Source organism: Bombina bombina, chromosome 7, assembly GCF_027579735.1.
Source record: "Bombina bombina isolate aBomBom1 chromosome 7, aBomBom1.pri, whole genome shotgun sequence".
Taxonomy (NCBI): Eukaryota; Metazoa; Chordata; class Amphibia; order Anura; family Bombinatoridae; genus Bombina; species Bombina bombina.
The window spans coordinates 432126545-432152646 of NC_069505.1; the positions used below are offsets into that span (position 1 = coordinate 432126545).

The 26102-nt window shown below is 46.0% G+C and overlaps 1 long non-coding RNA gene across 1 annotated transcript in view; it reads right to left on the bottom strand.

Annotated features, from left to right (window-relative positions):
- Positions 1-1525: 1525 nt before the first annotated feature.
- Positions 1526-26102, bottom strand: part of LOC128666630 (uncharacterized) — a 36293-nt gene continuing 11716 nt past the window's right edge. Inside the window, exon 2 of the long non-coding RNA XR_008403255.1 lies at positions 1526-4350. This is a non-coding gene — a long non-coding RNA (uncharacterized LOC128666630). The remainder of the gene's footprint in view (positions 4351-26102) is intronic.

Genomic DNA, 26102 nt, shown 5'->3' on the forward strand with positions numbered 1-26102 from the left:
CTGTAGATTCTTACCTAGCCTCCATGATTCGCTTTGGAGGTACTTTAGATCTCCTTGAACACTTCACGTGAAAACTTTGAAGAAACCAGCAGAAAGAGGACTTGTGCTTCCTGTACAGGGCTTAAAAAGGTAAGCTGGAACCCCTCCTCTCTATCTGCAACATTGTTTCACACACACAACACAGCACTCCCAATCCTCCGTCTTGGCCTTAACCCTTATGTGCATTCCAGGCAATTTCCCTTACATTTCCTCACACACTGTACACACACTATACACACACACACAGTACACACTATATACACACACACTATACATACACACAGTACACACTGTACACACACACACTATACACACTCACAGTACACACTATATACACACACACACTATACACACACTTTATATACACACAGTACACACACACTGTACACACACACTATACACACACACAGTACACACTATATATACACACACACACTATACATACACACACTGTACACACACACACACACACACACACAGTACACACTATATACACACACACACACACTATACACACTATACATACACACAGTACACACACTCTGTACACACACACTATACACACACACACAGTATACACTATATATATATACACACACTATACATACATACACTGTACACACACACAGTACACACTATATACACACACACACTATATATACACACACTGTACACACACTATACACACACACACACACACACACACAGTACACACTATATACACACACTATACATACACACTGTACACACACTATACACACACACACACACTATATATACACACAGTACACACACACTGTACACAGACACTATACACACACAGTACACACTATATACACACACACACACTATACATACACACAGTACACACACACTGTACACACACACTGTACACACACTATATACACACAGTACACACTATACACACACACACACTATACACACACTGTACATACATACAGTACACACATACACTATACACACACAGTACACACTATATACACACACTATACACACACTATACATACACACTGTACACACACTATACACACACACACACACTATATATACACACAGTACACACACACTGTACACAGACACTATACACACACAGTACACACTATATACACACACACACTATACATACACACAGTACACACACACTGTACACACACACTGTACACACACTATATACACACAGTACACACTATACACACACACACACTATACACACACTGTACATACATACAGTACACACATACACTATACACACACAGTACACACTATATACACACACTATACATACACAAAGTACACACAAACATGATCTGATATTATAAACAATGGTTACAATGAGCCTGTATTTTTTTCTCATTGACAGCTATGTGGGTGATAACCTTCCTGTGTGTAACTAGAGCTCACACTATTTGCTTATAGACAAAGTGGGGAGGTGGCCAAGATAGCAGGAATTACACAAACTCTGCTCTAGGGTTTAAACAAGTTTATTCACATGAGATTACTTGCAGTCTCCAGTCACATGGTTACCACATGTAGTTAATAGCAGCTTTTGGTTTGGCAGATCCTCACATTGAGGCAGAGAGCTGCAGTCTATTGGAAGTGTCACAGGCCAGCTGACTTACTGAACTCACTGTGATGTTGTGGTTCACTAAATTACCTTCCAGGCTGCCACTATCTAATACAGGTGTGGGCATAGGTACAGGTGTGTTACTTCTGTGCCAGGCTGGTTAGTGACAGGTGTCATATGAGGGTAATAAATGTGCCCTGAGGGCAGGTAGAAGACATAGGTACAGGTGTGTGACTTCTGTGCCAGGCTGGTTAGTGACAGGTGTCACATGAGGGTAATAAATGTGCCCTGAGGGCAGGTAGAAGACATAGGTACAGGTGTGTGACTTCTGTGCCAGGCTGGTTAGTGACAGGTGTCATATGAGGGTAATAAATGTGCCCTGTGTGTGGGCAGGTAGAGGACATAGGTACAGGCGTGTGACTGTGCCAGGCTGTTTAGTGACAGGTGTCATATGAGGGTAATAAATGTGCCCTGTATGAGGGCAGGTAGAGGGCATAGGCACAAGTGTGTGACTGTGCCAGGCTGGTTAGTGACAGGTGTCATATGAGGGTAATAAATGTGCCCTGTGTGTGGGCAGGTAGAGGGCATAGGTACAGGTGTGTGACTGTGCCAGGCTGGTTAGTGACAGGTGTCATATGAGGGTAATAAATGTGCCCTGTATGAGGGCAGGTAGAGGACATAGGTGCAGGTGTGTGACTGTGCCAGGCTGGTTAGTGACCGGTGTGATATGAGGGTAATAAATGTGCCCTGTGTGAGGGCAGGTAGAGGACATAGGTACAGGTGTGTGACTGTGCCAGGCTGGTTAGTGACTGGTGTGATATGAGGGTAATAAATGTGCCCTGTGTGAGGGTAGGTAGAGGGCATAGGCACAAGTGTGTGACTGTGCCAGGCTGGTTAGTGACAGGTTTCATATGAGGGTAATAAATGTTCCCTGTATGAGGGTAGGTAGAGGACATAGGTACAGGTGTGTGACTGTGCCAGGCTGTTTAGGGACAGGTGTCATATGAGGGTAATAATTGTGCCCTGTGTGAGGGCAGGTAGAGGGCATAGGTACACATGTGTGACTGTGCCAGGCTGGTTAGTGACAGGTGTCACATGAGGGTAATAAATGTGCCCTGTGTGTGGGCAGGTAGAGGACATAGGTACAGGTGTGTGACTGTGCCAGGCTGTTTAGGGACAGGTGTCATATGAGGGTAATAATTGTGCCCTGTGTGAGGGCAGGTAGAGGGCATAGGTACACATGTGTGACTGTGCCAGGCTGGTTAGTGACAGGTGTCATATGAGGGTAATAAATGTGCCCTGTGTGTGGGCAGGTAGAGGGCATAGGCACAAGTGTGTGACTGTGCCAGGCTGGTTAGTGACAGGTGTCATATGAGGGTAATAAATGTGCCCTGTGTGTGGGCAGGTAAAGGACATAGGCACAGGTGTGTGACTGTGCCAGGCTGGTTAGTGACAGGTGTCATATGAGGGTAATAAATGTGCCCTGTGTGTGGGCAGGTAAAGGACATAGGCACAGGTGTGTGACTGTGCCAGGCTGGTTAGTGACAGGTGTCATATGAGGGTAATAAATGTGCCCTGTGTGTGGGCAGGTAGAGGGCATAGGTACAGGTGTGTGACTGTGCCAGGCTGGTTAGTGACCGGTGTGATATGAGGGTAATAAATGTGCCCTGTGTGAGGGCAGGTAGAGGACATAGGTACAGGTGTGTGACTGTGCCAGGCTGTTTAGTGACAGGTGTCATATGAGGGTAATAAATGTGCCCTGTGTGTGGGCAGGTAAAGGACATAGGTACAGGTGTGTGACTGTGCCAGGCTGTTTAGTGACAGGTGTCATATGAGGGTAATAAATGTGCTCTGTGTGAGGGCAGTTAGAGGACATAGGTACACGTGTGTGACTGTGCCAGGCTGGTTAGTGACAGGTGTCATGTGAGGGTAATAAATGTACCCTGTGTGTGGGCAGGTAGAGGACATAGGTACAGGTGTGTGACTGTGCCAGGCTGGTTAGTGACAGGTGTCATATGAGGGTAATAAATGTGCTCTGTGTGAGGGCAGTTAGAGGACATAGGTACAGGTGTGTGACTGTGCCAGGCTGGTTAGTGACAGGTGTCATATGAGGGTAATAAATGTGCCCTGTGTGTGGGCAGGTAGAGGACATATGTACAGGTGTGTGACTGTGCAGTTTGGTTAGTGACAGGTGTCATATGAGGGTAATAATTGTGCCCTGTGTGAGGGCAGGTAGAGGGCATAGGTACAGGTGTGTGACTGTGCCAGGCTGGTTAGTGACAGGTGTCATATGAAGGTAATAAATGTGCCCTGTGTAAGGGCAGGTAGAGGGCAGAGGTACACGTGTGTGACTGTGCCAGGCTGGTTAGTGACAGGTGTCATATGAGGGTAATAAATGTGCCCTGTGTGTGGGCAGGTAGAGGGCATAGGTACAGGTGGGGGAGCTAAGGAGTCGCTGGGAGAGGATGTCCGTCAGGTGCAGGTGTGTCAGCAGCACACATTCTATTATTAACCATTTCTCAGCCAGGGGCTGTAGACTCTGTAGTAATTATTATATACAGGCAATTACTGAAAGTTTAAATTTTTCACTCCAAATCTTTGATGTCTGTAAAAAGTGCACACATTCCACCCCTGCTGTAATGTCAGGATTTCTGGGGTTAATTCACCGGGTCATTTCCACCAGGTACAGATCCACAGGCAGGATGTAAGATCATGTGGGCTTCTTCCTGTGAAAAGAGACTAATATTAGCTATAGCTAACACCTTAAAGGGTTAAATTCACTGATCTCTGGCCAATGTCAGGTCCTCACTTGGCTAAACTTAAAGTCAAAATGAATCTTTAATGATTCAGATAGAGGAGCACTTTTAAGCAACTTTCTAATTTACTACTATTATCAATTTTTCTTAGTTCTCTTGCTATCTTTATTTGTTTGTAAGCTTAGGAGCCGGCCCATTTTTGGTTCAGCAGTATTTAGACACCATACAGCAAGCGCTACCCAGGTGCTGAACCAAAAATGAGCCAGCTCCTAAGCTTACATTCTACCTTGTTTTCAAATAAAGATACCATAAATAAGAAAGTTGCTTAAAATTGCTGCTCTATTTGAATTATGAAAGATTAATTTTGACTAGACTATCCCTTTAATGACTGCATCACACTTGACCCCACTGACTGCTACATACTACATAGCACTCATAGGGTTAACCTCAGTGGCTGCTGCACACTACACAGCACTCATAGGGTTAACCTCAGTGACTTCAGCATACTACATAGCACTTATAGTGTTAACCCCAGTGATGCTGCACACTACATAGCACTCATAGGGTTAATCCCAGTAACTGATGCACACTGCATAGCACTCATAGGGTTAATCTTATTGACTGCTGCACACTACATAGCACTCATAGGTTTAACCCCAGTGACGGCTGCACACTACATAGCATTTATAGGGTTAATCTTAGTTACTGCTGCACACTAGATAGCACTCATAGTGTTAACCCTGGTGACTGCTGCACACTACATAGCACTGATAGGCTTAACCCCAGTGACTGCTGCACACTACATAGCCCTCATAGGGTTAACCCCAGTGACTACTGCACGCTACATAGCATTCATAGGGTTAACCCCAGTGACTGCTGCACGCTACATAGTATTCATAGGGTTAACCTCAGTGACTGCTGCACACTACATAGCACTCATAGGGTTAACCTCGGTGACTGCTACACACTAAATAGCACTCATAGGGTTAACTCCAGTGACTGCTGAACACTACATAGCACTCAGGGTTAACCCCAGTGACTGCTGCACACTACATAGCACTCATACGGTTAACCTCTGTGACTGCTGCACACTACATAGTACTCTTAGGGTTAACCCCAGTGACTGCTGCACACTACATAGCACTCATAGGGTTAACCCCAGTGACTGTTGCACACTAAATAGCACTCAAAGGGTTAACCTCAGTCACTGCTGCACACTACATAGCACTTACAGGGTTAACCTCAGTGAGTGCTGCATGCTACATAGCACTCATAGGGTTAACTCCAGTGACTGCTGCACACTACATAGCAGTCGTAGGGTTAACCCCAGTGACTGCTGCACACTAAATAGCCCTCATAGGGTTAACCTCAGTGACTGCAGCACACTACATAGTACTTATAGGGTTAACCTCAGTGATTGTTGCACACTACATAGTACTTATAGGGTTAACCTCAGTGATTGTTGCACACTACATAGCACTCATAGGCTTAACCTCTGTGACTACTACACACTACATATCACTTATAGGGTTAACCTCAGTGACTGCTGCAAACTACATAGCGCTCATAGGGTTAACCTCAGTGACCGCTGCAAACTACATAGCGCTCATAGGGTTAACCTCAGTGACTGCTGCACACTACATAGCACTGATAGGGTTAACCTCAGTGACTGCTGCACACTACATAGCCCTCATAGGGTTAACCCCAGTGACTGCTGCACACTACATAGCACTCATAGGGTTAACCTAAATGACTGCTGCACACTACATAGCACTCATAGGGTTAACCTCAATGACTGATGCACACTACATAGCACTCATAGGGTTAACCCCAGTGAAGGCTGCACACTACATAGCACTCATAGGGTTAACCTCAGTGACTGCAGCACACTACATAGCACTCATAGGGTTAACCTCAGTGACTGCTGCACACTACATAGCACTCATAGGGTTAACCTCAGTGACTGATGCACACTACATAGCACTCATAGGGTTAACCCCAGTGACTGATGCACACTACATAGCACTCATAGGGTTAATCTCAGTGACTGCAGCACACTACGTAGCACTTATAGGGTTAACCTCATTGACTGCTACACACTACATAGCACTCATAGGCTTAACCTCAGTGACTGCTGCACACTACATAGCACTGATAGGGTTAACCCTGGTGACTGCTGCACACTACATAGCACTCTTAGGGTTAATCCCAGTGGCTGCTGCACACTACATAGCACTCATAGGGTTAACACCAGTGGCTGCTGCACACTACATTGCACTCATCGGGTTAACCTCAGTGACTGATGCACACTACATTGCACTCATAGGGTTAACCTCTGTGACTGCTGCACACTACATAGCACTCAGAGGGTTAACCTCTGTGACTGATGCACACTACATGGCACTCTTAGGGTTAACCCCAGTGACTGCTGCACACTACATAGCACTCATAGGGTTTACTCCAGTGACTGCTGCACACTACATATCACTCATAGGGTTAACCCCAGTGACTGCTGCACACTACATAGCACTGATAGGGTTAACCTCAATGACTGCTGAACACTACATAGCACTCATAGGGTTAACCCCAGTGACTACTGCACACTACATAGCACTCATAGGGTTAACCTCAATGACTGCTGCACACTACATAGCACTCATAGGGTTAACCTCGGTGACTGCTGCACACTAAATAGCACACATAAGGTTAACTCCAGTGACTGCTGCACACTACATAGCACTTATAGGGTTAGCCTCAGTGACTGCTGCACACTACATAGCACTGATAGGGTTAACCTCAGTGACTGCTGCACACTACATAGCACTGATAGGGTTAACCCCAGTGGCTGATGCACACTACATAGCACTCATAGGGTTAACCTCAATGACTAATGCACACTACATTGCACTCTTAGGGTTAACCTCAGTGACTGCTGCACACTACATAGCACTCATAGGGTTAACACCAGTGGCTGCTGCACACTACATAGCACTCTTAGGGTTAACCCCAGTGACTGCTGCACACTACATAGCCCTCATAGGGTTTACCCCAGTGACTGCTGCACACTACATAGCACTGATAGGGTTAACCTCAATGACTGCTGAACACTACATACCACTCATAGGGTTAACCCCAGTGACTAATGCACACTACATAGCACTCATAGGGTTAACCTCAATGACTGCTGCACACTACATAGCACTCATAGGGTTAACCTCGGTGACTGCTGCACACTACATAGCACTGATAGGGTTAACCCCAGTGACTAATGCACACTACATTACACTCATAGGGTTAACCTCAGTGACTGCGGCATATTACATAGCACACATAAGGTTAACTCCAGTGACTGCTGCACACTACATAGCACTTATAGGGTTAACCTCAGTGACTGATGCACACTACATAGCACTGATAGGGTTAACCTCAGTGACTGCTGCACACTACATAGCACTGATAGGGTTAACCCCAGTGACTAATGCACACTACATTACACTCATAGGGTTAACCTCAGTGACTGCGGCATATTACATAGCACTCATAGGGTTAACCCCAGTGGCTGCTGCACACTACATAGCACTTATAGGGTTAACCCCAGTGACTGCTGCAGACTACATAGCACTTATAGGGTTAACCTCTGTGACTGCTGCACACTACATAGCACTCATAGGGTTAACCCCAGTGACTGATGCACACTACATAGCACTCATAGGGTTAACCCCAGTGACTGATGCACACTACATAGCACTCATAGGGTTAATCTCAGTGACTGCAGCACACTACATAGCACTTATAGTGTTAACCTCATTGACTGTTACACACTACATAGCACTCATAGGGTTAACCTCAGTGACTGATGCACACTACATAGCACTGATAGGGTTAACCCTGGTGACTGCGGCACACTACATAGCACTCATAGGGTTAACCCCCGTGACGACTGCACACTACATAGAACTCATAGGGTTAACCACAGTGACTGCGACACACTACGTAGCACTTATAGGGTGGATCCCAGTGGCTGCTGCACACTACATAGCACTCATAGGCTTAACCTCAGTGACTGCTGCACACTACATAGCACTGATAGGGTTAACCCTGGTGACTGCTGCACACTACATAGCACTCTTAGGGTTAACCTCAGTGACTGCTGCACACTACATAGCACTCATAGGGTTAACACCAGTGGCTGCTGCACACTACATTGCACTCATCGGGTTAACCTCAGTGACTGATGCACACTACATTGCACTCATAGGGTTAACCTCTGTGACTGCTGCACACTACATAGCACTCATAGGGTTAACCTCAGTGACTGATGCACACTACATAGCACTCATAGGGTTAACCCCAGTGACTGATGCACACTACATAGCACTCATAGGGTTAATCTCAGTGACTGCAGCACACTACATAGCACTTATAGGGTTAACCTCATTGACTGCTACAAACTACATAGCACTCATAGGGTTAACCTCAGTGACTGATGCACACTACATAGCACTGATAGGGTTAACCCCAGTGACTGATGCACACTACATAGCACTCATAGGGTTAACCCCAGTGACTGATGCACACTACATAGCACTCATAGGGTTAATCTCAGTGACTGCAGCACACTACATAGCACTTATAGGGTTAACCTCATTGACTGCTACACACTACATAGCACTCATAGGGTTAACCTCAGTGACTGATGCACACTACATAACACTGATAGGGTTAACCCTGGTGACTGCGGCACACTACATAGCACTCATAGGGTTAACCCCCGTGACGACTGCACACTACATAGAACTCATAGGGTTAACCACAGTGACTGCGACACACTACGTAGCACTTATAGGGTGGATCCCAGTGGCTGCTGCACACTACATAGCACTCATAGGCTTAACCTCAGTGACTGCTGCACACTACATAGCACTGATAGGGTTAACCCTGGTGACTGCTGCACACTACATAGCACTCTTAGGGTTAACCTCAGTGACTGCTGCACACTACATAGCACTCATAGGGTTAACACCAGTGGCTGCTGCACACTACATTGCACTCATCGGGTTAACCTCAGTGACTGATGCACACTACATTGCACTCATAGGGTTAACCTCTGTGACTGCTGCACACTACATAGCACTCATAGGGTTAACCTCAGTGACTGATGCACACTACATAGCACTCATAGGGTTAACCCCAGTGACTGATGCACACTACATAGCACTCATAGGGTTAATCTCAGTGACTGCAGCACACTACATAGCACTTATAGGGTTAACCTCATTGACTGCTACAAACTACATAGCACTCATAGGGTTAACCTCAGTGACTGATGCACACTACATAGCACTGATAGGGTTAACCCTGGTGACTGCGGCACACTACATAGCACTCATAGGCCTAGATTTGGAGTTCGGCGGTAGCCGTCAAAACCAGCGTTAGAGGCTCCTAACGCTGGTTTTGGCCGCCCGCTGGTATTTGGAGTCAGTGATTAAAGGGTCTAACGCTCACTTTTCAGCCGCGACTTTTCCATACCGCAGATCCCCCTACGCCATTTGCGTATCCTATCTTTTCAATGGGATCTTCCTTACGCCGGTATTTAGAGTCCTTTCTGAAGTGTTCCGATCAGCCAATAGAATGCGAGCTCAATCTGATTGGCTGATTGGATCAGCCAATCGGATTGAACTTGATTCTGATTGGCTGATTCCATCAGCCAATCAGAAAATTCCTACCTTAATTCCGATTGGCTGATAGAATCCTATCAGCCAATCGGAATTCGAGGGACGCCATCTTGGATGACGTCCCTTAAAGGAACCGTCATTAGTCGGGAGACAACGGAAGAAGAGGATGGGTCCGCGTCGCCTGCTTCAAGATGGACCCGCTCCGCACCGGATGGAAGAAGATCGAAGATGCCGCTTGGAGAAGATGTTTGCCGGTCCGGATGTCCTCTTCTTGCCGGATAGGAGGAAGACTTTGGAGCCTCTTCTGGACCTCTTCAGCCACAGGATGATGGATCGCCAACCCCCGCTTGGGTTGGATGAAGATGTTGGAGCCAGGACGGATCGGTGATACCTGGATGGTGAAGACAAGGTAGGAAGATCTTCAGGGGCTTAGTGTTAGGTTTCTTTAAGGGGGGTTTGGGTTAGATTAGGGGTATGTGGGTGGTGGGTTGTAATGTTGGGGGGGGGTATTGTATGTTTTTTTTTACAGGCAAAAGAGCTGAACTTCTTGGGGCATGCCCCGCAAAGGGCCCTGTTCAGGGCTGGTAAGGTAAAAGAGCTTGTAACTTTTTAAATTTAGAATAGGGTAGGGATTTTTTTATTTTGGGGGGCTTTGTTATTTTATTAGGGGGCTTAGAGTAGGTGTAATTAGTTTAAAATTGTTGTAATATTTTTCTTATGTTTGTAAATATTTTTTTATTTTTTGTAACTTAGTTGTTTTTTATTTTTTGTACTTTAGCTAGTTTATTTAATTGTATTTATTTGTAGGAATTGTGTTTAATTAATTTATTGATAGTGTAGTGTTAGGTTAATTGTAGGTAATTGTAGGTAGTTTATTTAATTAATTTATTGATAGGGTAGTGTTAGGTTTAATTATATCTTAGGTTAGGATTTATTTTACAGGTAATTTTGTAATTATTTTAACTAGGTAACTATTAAATAGTTCTTAACTATTTAATAGCTATTGTACCTGGTTAAAATAATTACAAAGTTGCCTGTAAAATAAATATTAATCCTAAAATAGCTATAATATAATTATAATTTATATTGTAGCTATATTAGGATTTATTTTACAGGTAAGTATTTAGCTTTAAATAGGAATCATTTATTTAATAAGAGTTAATTTATTTCGTTAGATGTAAATTATATTTAAGTTAGGGGGGTGTTAGTGTTAGGGTTAGACTTAGCTTTAGGGGTTAATCCATTTATTATAGTAGCGATGAGCTCCGGTCGTCAGATTAGGGGTTAATAATTGAAGGTAGGTGTCGGCGATGTTAGGGAGGGCAGATTAGGGGTTAATACTATTTATGATAGGGTTAGTGAGGCGGATTAGGGGTTAATAACTTTATTATAGTAGCGGTGCGGTCCGGTCGGCAGATTAGGGGTTAATAAGTGTAGGCAGGTGGAGGCGACGTTGTGGGGGGCAGATTAGGGGTTAATAAATATAATATAGGGGTCGGCGATGTTAGGGCAGCAGATTAGGGGTACATAGGGATAACGTAGGTTGCGGCGGTTTACGGAGCGGCAGATTAGGGGTTAAAAAAAATATGCAGGGGTCAGCGATAGCGGGGGCGACAGATTAGGGATTAATAAGTGTAAGGTTAGGGGTGTTTAGACTCGGGGTACATGTTAGGGTGTTAGGTGCAGACGTAGGAAGTGTTTCCCCATAGGAAACAATGGGGCTGCGTTAGGAGCTGAACGCTGCTTTTTTGCAGGTGTTAGGTTTTTTTTCAGCTCAAACAGCCCCATTGTTTCCTATGGGAGAATCGTGCATGAGCACGTTTTTGAGGCTGGCCGCGTCCGTAAGCAACTCTGGTATCGAGAGTTGCATTTGCGGTAAAAATGATCTACGCTCCTTTTTTGGAGCCTAACGCAGCATTTGTTTGAACTCTCGATACCAGAGTTAAATTTATGGTGCGGTCAGAAAAAAGCCCGCGGAGCGTTAACAGCCCTTCTACCGCCAAACTCCAAATCTAGGCCATAGGGTTAACCCCAGTGACGAATGCACACTACATAGAACTCATAGGGTTAACCTCAGTGACTGCGACACACTACGTAGCACTTATAGGGTGGATCCCAGTGGCTGCTGCACACTACATAGCACTCATAGGCTTAACCTCAGTGACTGCTGCACACTACATAGCACTCTTAGGGTTAATCCCAGTGGCTGCTGCACACTACATAGCACTCATAGGGTTAACACCAGTGGCTGCTGCACACTACATTGCACTCATCGGGTTAACCTCGGTGACTGATGCACACTACATTGCACTCATAGGGTTAACCTCTGTGACTGCTGCACACTACATAGCACTCATAGGGTTAACCTCAGTAACTGATGCACACTACATTGCACTCTTAGGGTTAACCTCAGTGACTGATGCACACTACATAGCACTCATAGGGTTAACACCAGTGGCTGCTGCACACTACATAGCACTCTTAGGGTTAACCCCAGTGACTGCTGCACACTACATAGCCCTCATAGGGTTTACCCCAGTGACTGCTGCACACTACATAGCACTGATAGGGTTAACCTCAATGACTGCTGAACACTACATACCACTCATAGGGTTAACCCCAGTGACTAATGCACACTACATAGCACTCATAGGGTTAACCTCAATGACTGCTGCACACTACATAGCACTCATAGGGTTAACCTCGGTGACTGCTGCACACTACATAGCACTGATAGGGTTAACCCCAGTGACTAATGCACACTACATTACACTCATAGGGTTAACCTCAGTGACTGCGGCATATTACATAGCACACATAAGGTTAACTCCAGTGACTGCTGCACACTACATAGCACTTATAGGGTTAACCTCAGTGACTGATGCACACTACATAGCACTGATAGGGTTAACCTCAGTGACTGCTGCACACTACATAGCACTGATAGGGTTAACCCCAGTGACTAATGCACACTACATTACACTCATAGGGTTAACCTCAGTGACTGCGGCATATTACATAGCACTCATAGGGTTAACCCCAGTGGCTGCTGCACACTACATAGCACTTATAGGGTTAACCCCAGTGACTGCTGCAGACTACATAGCACTTATAGGGTTAACCTCTGTGACTGCTGCACACTACATAGCACTCATAGGGTTAACCCCAGTGACTGATGCACACTACATAGCACTCATAGGGTTAACCCCAGTGACTGATGCACACTACATAGCACTCATAGGGTTAATCTCAGTGACTGCAGCACACTACATAGCACTTATAGTGTTAACCTCATTGACTGTTACACACTACATAGCACTCATAGGGTTAACCTCAGTGACTGATGCACACTACATAGCACTGATAGGGTTAACCCTGGTGACTGCGGCACACTACATAGCACTCATAGGGTTAACCCCCGTGACGACTGCACACTACATAGAACTCATAGGGTTAACCACAGTGACTGCGACACACTACGTAGCACTTATAGGGTGGATCCCAGTGGCTGCTGCACACTACATAGCACTCATAGGCTTAACCTCAGTGACTGCTGCACACTACATAGCACTGATAGGGTTAACCCTGGTGACTGCTGCACACTACATAGCACTCTTAGGGTTAACCTCAGTGACTGCTGCACACTACATAGCACTCATAGGGTTAACACCAGTGGCTGCTGCACACTACATTGCACTCATCGGGTTAACCTCAGTGACTGATGCACACTACATTGCACTCATAGGGTTAACCTCTGTGACTGCTGCACACTACATAGCACTCATAGGGTTAACCTCAGTGACTGATGCACACTACATAGCACTCATAGGGTTAACCCCAGTGACTGATGCACACTACATAGCACTCATAGGGTTAATCTCAGTGACTGCAGCACACTACATAGCACTTATAGGGTTAACCTCATTGACTGCTACAAACTACATAGCACTCATAGGGTTAACCTCAGTGACTGATGCACACTACATAGCACTGATAGGGTTAACCCCAGTGACTGATGCACACTACATAGCACTCATAGGGTTAACCCCAGTGACTGATGCACACTACATAGCACTCATAGGGTTAATCTCAGTGACTGCAGCACACTACATAGCACTTATAGGGTTAACCTCATTGACTGCTACACACTACATAGCACTCATAGGGTTAACCTCAGTGACTGATGCACACTACATAACACTGATAGGGTTAACCCTGGTGACTGCGGCACACTACATAGCACTCATAGGGTTAACCCCCGTGACGACTGCACACTACATAGAACTCATAGGGTTAACCACAGTGACTGCGACACACTACGTAGCACTTATAGGGTGGATCCCAGTGGCTGCTGCACACTACATAGCACTCATAGGCTTAACCTCAGTGACTGCTGCACACTACATAGCACTGATAGGGTTAACCCTGGTGACTGCTGCACACTACATAGCACTCTTAGGGTTAACCTCAGTGACTGCTGCACACTACATAGCACTCATAGGGTTAACACCAGTGGCTGCTGCACACTACATTGCACTCATCGGGTTAACCTCAGTGACTGATGCACACTACATTGCACTCATAGGGTTAACCTCTGTGACTGCTGCACACTACATAGCACTCATAGGGTTAACCTCAGTGACTGATGCACACTACATAGCACTCATAGGGTTAACCCCAGTGACTGATGCACACTACATAGCACTCATAGGGTTAATCTCAGTGACTGCAGCACACTACATAGCACTTATAGGGTTAACCTCATTGACTGCTACAAACTACATAGCACTCATAGGGTTAACCTCAGTGACTGATGCACACTACATAGCACTGATAGGGTTAACCCTGGTGACTGCGGCACACTACATAGCACTCATAGGCCTAGATTTGGAGTTCGGCGGTAGCCGTCAAAACCAGCGTTAGAGGCTCCTAACGCTGGTTTTGGCCGCCCGCTGGTATTTGGAGTCAGTGATTAAAGGGTCTAACGCTCACTTTTCAGCCGCGACTTTTCCATACCGCAGATCCCCCTACGCCATTTGCGTATCCTATCTTTTCAATGGGATCTTCCTTACGCCGGTATTTAGAGTCCTTTCTGAAGTGTTCCGATCAGCCAATAGAATGCGAGCTCAATCTGATTGGCTGATTGGATCAGCCAATCGGATTGAACTTGATTCTGATTGGCTGATTCCATCAGCCAATCAGAAAATTCCTACCTTAATTCCGATTGGCTGATAGAATCCTATCAGCCAATCGGAATTCGAGGGACGCCATCTTGGATGACGTCCCTTAAAGGAACCGTCATTAGTCGGGAGACAACGGAAGAAGAGGATGGGTCCGCGTCGCCTGCTTCAAGATGGACCCGCTCCGCACCGGATGGAAGAAGATCGAAGATGCCGCTTGGAGAAGATGTTTGCCGGTCCGGATGTCCTCTTCTTGCCGGATAGGAGGAAGACTTTGGAGCCTCTTCTGGACCTCTTCAGCCACAGGATGATGGATCGCCAACCCCCGCTTGGGTTGGATGAAGATGTTGGAGCCAGGACGGATCGGTGATACCTGGATGGTGAAGACAAGGTAGGAAGATCTTCAGGGGCTTAGTGTTAGGTTTCTTTAAGGGGGGTTTGGGTTAGATTAGGGGTATGTGGGTGGTGGGTTGTAATGTTGGGGGGGGGTATTGTATGTTTTTTTTTACAGGCAAAAGAGCTGAACTTCTTGGGGCATGCCCCGCAAAGGGCCCTGTTCAGGGCTGGTAAGGTAAAAGAGCTTGTAACTTTTTAAATTTAGAATAGGGTAGGGATTTTTTTATTTTGGGGGGCTTTGTTATTTTATTAGGGGGCTTAGAGTAGGTGTAATTAGTTTAAAATTGTTGTAATATTTTTCTTATGTTTGTAAATATTTTTTTATTTTTTGTAACTTAGTTGTTTTTTATTTTTTGTACTTTAGCTAGTTTATTTAATTGTATTTATTTGTAGGAATTGTGTTTAATTAATTTATTGATAGTGTAGTGTTAGGTTAATTGTAGGTAATTGTAGGTAGTTTATTTAATTAATTTATTGATAGGGTAGTGTTAGGTTTAATTATATCTTAGGTTAGGATTTATTTTACAGGTAATTTTGTAATTATTTTAACTAGGTAACTATTAAATAGTTCTTAACTATTTAATAGCTATTGTACCTGGTTAAAATAATTACAAAGTTGCCTGTAAAATAAATATTAATCCTAAAATAGCTATAATATAATTATAATTTATATTGTAGCTATATTAGGATTTATTTTACAGGTAAGTATTTAGCTTTAAATAGGAATCATTTATTTAATAAGAGTTAATTTATTTCGTTAGATGTAAATTATATTTAAGTTAGGGGGGTGTTAGTGTTAGGGTTAGACTTAGCTTTAGGGGTTAATCCATTTATTATAGTAGCGATGAGCTCCGGTCGTCAGATTAGGGGTTAATAATTGAAGGTAGGTGTCGGCGATGTTAGGGAGGGCAGATTAGGGGTTAATACTATTTATGATAGGGTTAGTGAGGCGGATTAGGGGTTAATAACTTTATTATAGTAGCGGTGCGGTCCGGTCGGCAGATTAGGGGTTAATAAGTGTAGGCAGGTGGAGGCGACGTTGTGGGGGGCAGATTAGGGGTTAATAAATATAATATAGGGGTCGGCGATGTTAGGGCAGCAGATTAGGGGTACATAGGGATAACGTAGGTTGCGGCGGTTTACGGAGCGGCAGATTAGGGGTTAAAAAAAATATGCAGGGGTCAGCGATAGCGGGGGCGACAGATTAGGGATTAATAAGTGTAAGGTTAGGGGTGTTTAGACTCGGGGTACATGTTAGGGTGTTAGGTGCAGACGTAGGAAGTGTTTCCCCATAGGAAACAATGGGGCTGCGTTAGGAGCTGAACGCTGCTTTTTTGCAGGTGTTAGGTTTTTTTTCAGCTCAAACAGCCCCATTGTTTCCTATGGGAGAATCGTGCATGAGCACGTTTTTGAGGCTGGCCGCGTCCGTAAGCAACTCTGGTATCGAGAGTTGCATTTGCGGTAAAAATGATCTACGCTCCTTTTTTGGAGCCTAACGCAGCATTTGTTTGAACTCTCGATACCAGAGTTAAATTTATGGTGCGGTCAGAAAAAAGCCCGCGGAGCGTTAACAGCCCTTCTACCGCCAAACTCCAAATCTAGGCCATAGGGTTAACCCCAGTGACGAATGCACACTACATAGAACTCATAGGGTTAACCTCAGTGACTGCGACACACTACGTAGCACTTATAGGGTGGATCCCAGTGGCTGCTGCACACTACATAGCACTCATAGGCTTAACCTCAGTGACTGCTGCACACTACATAGCACTCTTAGGGTTAATCCCAGTGGCTGCTGCACACTACATAGCACTCATAGGGTTAACACCAGTGGCTGCTGCACACTACATTGCACTCATCGGGTTAACCTCGGTGACTGATGCACACTACATTGCACTCATAGGGTTAACCTCTGTGACTGCTGCACACTACATAGCACTCATAGGGTTAACCTCAGTAACTGATGCACACTACATTGCACTCTTAGGGTTAACCTCAGTGACTGATGCACACTACATAGCACTCATAGGGTTAACACCAGTGGCTGCTGCACACTACATAGCACTCTTAGGGTTAACCCCAGTGACTGCTGCACACTACATAGCACTCATAGGGTTAACCTCAGTTGCTGCTGCACACTACATAGCACTCATAGGGTTAACCCCAGTGACTGCTGCACACTACTTAGCACTTATAGGGTTAACCTCAGTGACTGCTGCACACTACATTACACTCATAGGGTTAACCCCAGTGGCTGCTGCACACTACATAGCACTCATAGGGTTAACCCCAGTGACTGCTACACACTACATAGCACTCATAGGGTTGACCACAGTGACTGCTGCACACTACATAGCACTTATAGATTTAACCTCAGTGACTGCTGCACACTACATTACACTCATAGGGTTAATCCCAGTGGCTGCTGCACACTACATAGCACTCATAGGGTTAACCCCAGTGGCTGCTGCACACTACATAGCGCTCATAGGCTTAACCTCTGTGACTACTACACACTAAATAGCACTCATAGGGTTAACCCCAGTGACTGATGCACACTACATAGCACTCATAGGGTTAACCTCGGTGACTGCTGCACACTACATAGCACTCATAGGGTTAACCCCAGTGACTGATGCACACTACATAGCACTCATAGGGTTAACCTCAGTGACTGTAGCACACTACATAGCACTTATTTTGTTAACCCCAGTGACTGCTGCACACTACATATCACTCATAGGGTTAACCCCAGTGACTGCTGCACACTACATAGCACTGATAGGGTTAACCTCAATGACTGCTGAACACTACATACCACTCATAGGGTTAACCCCAGTGACTACTGCACACTACATAGCACTCATAGGGTTAACCTCAATGACTGCTGCACACTACATAGCACTCATAGGGTTAACCTCTGTGACTGCTGCACACTAAATAGCACACATAAGGTTAACTCCAGTGACTGCTGCACACTACATAGCACTTATAGGGTTAACCTCAGTGACTGCTGCACACTACATAGCACTGATAGGGTTAACCCCAGTGGCTGATGCACACTACATAGCACTCATAGGGTTAACCTCAGTGACTGCGGCACATTACATAGCACTCATAGGGTTAACCCCAGTGGCTGCTGCACACTACATAGCACTTATAGGGTTAACCCCAGTGACTGATGCACATTACATAGCACTCATAGGGTTAATCTCAGTGACTGCAGCACACTACATAGCACTTATAGGGTTAACCTCATTGACTGCTACACACTACATAGCACTCATAGGGTTAACCTCAGTGACTGATGCACACTACATAGCACTCATAGGGTTAACCCCAGTGACTGATGCACACTACATAGCACTCATAGGGTTAACCCCAGTGACTGATGCACATTACATAGCAGTCATAGGGTTAATCTCAGTGACTGCAGCACACTACATAGCACTTATAGGGTTAACCTCATTGACTGCTACACACTACATAGCACTCATAGGGTTAACCTCAGGGACTGATGCACACTACATAGCACTGATAGGGTTAACCCTGGTGACTGCGGCACACTACATAGCACTCATAGGGTTAACCCCAGTGACAACTGCACACTACATAGAACTCATAGGGTTAACCTCATTGACTGCGACACACTACGTAGCACTTATAGGGTGGATCCCAGTGGCTGCTGCACACTACATAGCACTCATAGGCTTAACCTCAGTGACTGCTGCACACTACATAGCACTGATAGGGTTAACCCTGGTGACTGCTTACACTTACATAGCACTCTTAGGGTTAACCTCAGTGACTGCTGCACACTACATAGCACTCATAGGGTTAACACCAGTGGCTGCTGCACACTACATTGCACTCATCGGGTTAACCTCAGTGACTGATGCACACTACATTGCACTCATAGGGTTAACCTCTGTGACTGCTGCACACTACATAGCTCTCATAGGGTTAACACCAGTGGCTGCTGCACTCTACATAGCACTCATAGGGTTAACCCCAGTGACTGCTGCACACTACATAGCACTCATAGGGTTAACCTCAGTTGCTGCTGCACACTACATAGCACTCATAGGGTTAACCCCAGTGACTGCTGCACACTACTTAGCACTTATAGGGTTAACCTCAGTGACTGCTGCACACTACAATACACTCATAGGGTTAATCCCAGTGGCTGCTGCACACTACATAGCACTCATAGGGTTAACCCCAGTGACTGCTACACACTACATAGCACTCATAGGGTTGACCACAGTGACTGCTGCACACTACATAGCACTTATAGGGTTAACCTCAGTGACTGCTGCACACTACATTACACTCATAGGGTTAATCCCAGTGGCTGCTGCACACTACATAGCACTCATGGGGTTAATCCCAGTGGCTGCTGCACACTACATAGCACTCATAGGGTTAACCCCAGTGGCTGCTGCACACTACATAGCACTCATAGGCTTAACCTCTGTGACTACTACACACTAAATAGCACTCATAGGGTTAACCCCAGTGACTGATGCACACTACATAGCACTCATAGGGTTAACCTCTGTGACTGTAGCACACTACATAGCACTTATTTTGTTAACCCCAGTGACTGCTGCACACTACATAGCACTCATAGGGTTAACCTCTGTGACTGCTGCACACTACATAGCATTCAGGGTTAACCCCAGTGACTGCTGCACACTACATAGCACTGATAGGGTTAACCACAGTGACTGCAGCACACTACATAACCCTCACAGGATTAACCCCAGTGACTGCTGCACACTACATAGCACTCATAGGGTTAACCTCAATGACTGCTGCACACTACATAGCACTCATAGGGTTAACCACAGTGACTGCTGCACACTACATAGCACTCGTAGGGTTAACCCAAGTGACTGCTGCACACTACATAGCACTCATAGGGTTAACCTCAGTGACTGCTGCACACTACATTACAGTCATAGGGTTAACCTCAGTGACTGCTGCACACTACATAGCACTCATAGGGTTAACCCCAGTGACTGTTACACACTACATAGCAGTCATAGGGTTAACCCCAGTGACTGTTACACACTACATAGCACTCATAGGGTTAACCCCAGTGACTGCTGCACACTACATAGCACTCATAGGGTTGACCACAGTGACTGCTGCACACTACATAGCACTCATAGGGTTAACCTCAATGACTGCTGCACACTACATAGGACTGATAGGGTTAACCTCAGTGACTGCTGCACACTATATAGCACTCATAGGGTTAACCTCATTGACTGCTACACACTACATAGCACTCATAGGGTTAACCTCAGTGACTGATGCACACTACATAGCACTGATAGGGTTAACCCTGGTGACTGCAGCACACTACATAGCACTCATAGGGTTAACCCCAGTGACGACTGCACACTACATAGAACTCATAGGGTTAACCTCAGTGACTGCGACACACTACGTAGCACTTATAGGGTGGATCCCAGTGGCTGCTGCACACTACATAGCACTCATAGGCTTAACCTCAGTGACTGCTGCACACTACATAGCACTGATAGGGTTAACCCTGGTGACTGCTGCACACTACATAGCACTCTTAGGGTTAACCTCAGTGACTGCTGCACACTACATAGCACTCATAGGGTTAACACCAGTGGCTGCTGCACACTACATAGCACTCTTAGGGTTAACCTCAGTGACTGCTGCACACTACATAGCACTCATAGGGTTAACCTCAGTGACTGATGCACACTACATAGCACTCTTAGGGTTAACCTCAGTGACTGCTGCACACTACATAGCACTCATAGGGTTAACACCAGTGGCTGCTGCACACTACATAGCACTCATAGGGTTAACCCCAGTGACTGCTGAACACTACATAGCACTCATAGGGTTAACCTCAGTTGCTGCTGCACACTACATAGCACTCATAGGGTTAACCCCAGTGACTGCTGCACACTACTTAGCACTTATAGGGTTAACCTCAGTGACTGCTGCACACTACATAGAACTCATAGGGTTAACCCCAGTGGCTGCTGCACACTACATAGCACTCATAGGGTTAACCCCAGTGACTGCTACACACTACATAGCACTCATAGGGTTGACCACAGTGACTGCTGCACACTACATAGCACTTATAGGGTTAACCTCAGTGACTGCTGCACACTACATTACACTCGTAGGGTTAATCCCAGTGGCTGCTGCACACTACATAGCACTCATAGGGTTAACCCCAGTGGCTGCTGCACACTACATAGCGCTCATAGGCTTAACCTCTGTGACTACTACACACTAAATAGCACTCATAGGGTTAACCCCAGTGACTGATGCACACTACATAGCACTCATAGGGTTAACCCCAGTGACTGATGCACACTACATAGCACTCATAGGGTTAACCTCAGTGACTGTAGCACACTACATAGCACTTATTTTGTTAACCCCAGTGACTGCTGCACACTACATAGCACTCATAGGGTTAATCCCAGGAACTGCTGCACAGTACATAGCACTCATTGGGTTTATTTTATTGACTGCTGCACACTACATAGCACTCATAGGGTTAACCTCTGTGACTGCTGCACACTACATAGCACTCATAGGGTTAATCCCAGTAACTGCTGCACACTGCATAGCACTCATAGGGTTAACCTTAGTGATTGTTGCACACTACATAACCCTCACAGGATTAACCCCAGTGACTGCCGCACACTACATAGCACTCATAGGGTTAACCACAGTGACTGCTGCACACTACATAGCACTGATAGGGTTAACCACAGTGACTGCAGCACACTACATAACCCTCACAGGATTAACCCCAGTGACTGCCGCACACTGTCACTACATAGCACTTATAGGGTTAACCTCAATGACTGCTGCACACTACATAGCACTCATAGGGTTAACCACAGTGACTGCTGCACACTACATAGCACTCGTAGGGTTAACCCAAGTGACTGCTGCACACTACATAGCACTCATAGGGTTAACCTCAGTGACTGCTGCACACTACATTACAGTCATAGGGTTAACCTCAGTGACTGCTGCACACTACATAGCACTCATAGGGTTAACCCCAGTGACTGTTACACACTACACAGCACTCATAGGGTTGACCCAAGTGACTGCTGCACACTACATAGCACTCATAGGGTTAACCCCAGTGACTGCTGCACACTACATTGCACTCATAGGGTTGACCACAGTGACTGCTGCACACTATATAGCACTCATAGGGTTGACTCCAGTGACTGCTGCACACTACATTACACTCATAGGGTTAACCTCAGTGACTGCTGCACACTATATAGCACTCATTGGGTTAACCTCAGTGACTGATGCACACTACACAGCACTCATAGGTTTTACCTCAGTGACTGGGGCACACTATATAGCACTCATAGGGTTAACCTCAGTAACTGCTGCGCACTACATATCACCCATAGGGTTAACCTCAGTGACTGCTGCACACTACACATCAGTTATAGGGTTAGTCCCAGTGACTGTTGTACACTTCTTAGCACTCATAGGGTTAACCTCAGTGACTGCTGCACACTACATAGCACTCATAGGGTTAACCTCAGTGACTATTTTACTACGTAGTCCTACCCAGCTATTCTCTTACCTAATGCTGCCCAGCTACTCTACTACCTTGTCCTCCCCAGCTACTCTACTTCCTAGTCCTGCCCAGGTACTCTACTACCTAGTCCTGCCCAGGTATTCTACTACCTTGTCCTGCCCAGCTACTCTACTACCTAGTCCTGCCCAGCTACTCTACTACCTTGTCCTGCCCAGCTACTCTACTTCCTTGTCCTGCCCAGCTACTCTACTACCTAGTCCTGCCCAGCTACTCTACTACCTTGTCCTGCCCAGCTACTCTACTACCTAGTCCTGCCCAGCTATTCTACTACCTTGTCCTGCCCAGCTACTCTACTACCTAGTCCTGCCCAGCTATTCTACTACCTAGTCCTGCCCAGCTACTCTACTACCTAGTCCTTCCCAGCCATTCTACTACCTAGTCTTGCCCAGTCATTCTACTACCTAGTCCTGCCCAGCTACTTTAATACTTAGTCCTGCCCAGCCATTCTACTACCTAGTCCTGCCCAGCTACTCTACTACCTAGTCCTGCCCAGCTACTCTACTACCTAGTCCTGCCCAGCCATCCAACTACCTAGTCCTGCCCAGCCATTCAACTACCTAGTCCTGCCCAGCCATTAAACTACCTAGTCCTGCCCAGCTACTCTACTACCTAGTCCTGCCCAGCTACTTTAATACTTAGTCCTGCCCAGCCATTCTACTACCTAGTTCTAACCAGCTATTCTCCTACCTAGTCTTGCCCAGCTACTCTACTACCTAGTCCTGCCAGCCATTCAACTACCTAGTCCTGCCCAGCTACTCTACTACCTAGTCCTGCCCAGCTACTCTACTACCTAGTCCTGCCCAGCCATTCTACTACCTAGTCTTGCCCAGCCATTCTACTACCTAGTCTTGCCCAGCCATTCTACTACCTAGTCCTGCCTGGCTTCTCTACTACCTAGTCCTGCCCGGATACTCTAATACTTAGTCCTGCCAGCCATTCTTCTACCTAGTCCTGCCAGCCATTCTAGTACCTAGTCCTGCCCAGCTATTCTCTTACCTAGTCCTGCCCAGATACACTACCTAGTCCTGCCCTGCTTCTCTACTATCTAGTCCTGCCCAGCTACTTTACTATCTAGTCCTGTCCAGCCATTCTACTACCTAGTCCTGCCTGGCTTCTCTACTACCTAGTCCTGCCCAGCTACTCTACTACCTAGTCCTGTCCAGCCATTCTACTACCTAGTCCTGCCCAGCTAATCTACTTCCTAGTCCTGCCCAGCTATTCTACTACCTAGTTCTGCCCAGCTATTCTCCTACCTAGTCCGGCCCAGCTACTTTACTACCTATTCCTGCCCAGCTACTCTACTACCTAGTCCTGCCCAGCCATTCTACTACCTATTCCTGCCCAGCTACTCTATTATCTAGTCCTGCTAGGCTACTCTTCTACCTAGTCCTGCCCGGCTACTCTACCACCTAGTCCTGGTCAGGCATTCTATCACTTAATCCTACCCATCGATTCTACTACTTAGTCCTGAGCAGTCATTCTATCACTTAGTCCTGCACAGCCATTCTATCACTTAGTCCTGCACAGCCATTCTATCACTTAGTCCTGCACAGCCATTCTATCACTTAGTCCTGCACAGCCATTCTATCACTTAGTCCTGCACAGCCATTCTATCATTTAGTCCTGCACAGCCATTCTATCACTTAGTCCTGCACAGCCATTCTATCACTTAGTCCTGCACAGCCATTCTATCACTTAGTCCTGCACAGCCATTCTATCACTTAGTCCTGCACAGCCATTCTATCACTTAGTCCTGCACAGCCATTCTATCATTTAGTCCTGCACAGACATTCTATCACTTAGTCCTGCACAGACATTCTATCACTTAGTCCTGCACAGACATTCTATCACTTAGTCCTGCACAGACATTCTATTACTTAGTCCTGCACAGACATTCTATCACTTAGTTCTGCACAGCCATTCTACTACCTAATCCTCCCAAGTCATTCTAATACCCAGCTTCTCACCTTAACGTTGGCCACATTATATGGGAGAGGTGTGTATAGAGCGCTGAATTGAAAAGTCTCTTTTTTGAGTGTTTTCTAAAGCGGCGGAGACACTGCTAAGCTCTGATGACATTGGCACCATGACTTGTTTGTCTGTTCTTTTTGGCCTAGGTCCCGGACTCTCTCTTCTTTCTTGTTTGGGTGTCCTGGTACTCCGGCTTCTCCTGAAACTGTTGGACAAGCGTCCAGAGAGTGTCCTCACTAGTCCCAGGACACCGTTGCCCTTTTTGGTAAGTCCCACATCATCTGCCAGATCCTCTGGTGGCACTTCAATGTTGCCTGTGTACCAGAACACCCACCAGATAAGGCTGAGAAAGATGATGATGGCTCCAGCATAAATTAGGAAGTCATAAAAGAAAACATTAGCAAAGACTCCAACCAGGAGAACGGCTAGACCAAAGGCGTCAAAGGCCACAGCTAGCCAGAAGCAAGTAGAACAGCGGCCCAGCCCAGCGTGCCTAATGGCCATGACACTGAGAGTGGCAAACAAAAGGTTTACCGGATATCCCAAGATGGAGAACAAAGTTCATATATATGAAACTCCCCGTCCAACGGTATATCCAGGTGCTTTCTACCTGTTACAGCCACAGAGCTGGGTGACCTCATGAGGAAATGTGGGATGTCTTTATAGTAAATGATTAACAATGGAGAGGGGACTGTGCTCTACCCATCTGGGAGTGTCAGGCACCTCATGACCTGAACATGGTTCCTAGTAGGGGATGCACAAATATGCCAGAGCGTCTCTTTATCACAGCTGTTACCTGCTCCCTAGAGATCACCTGTGGTCTCCTTAGTCCTCTTTGCTGACATCTGGGAGATC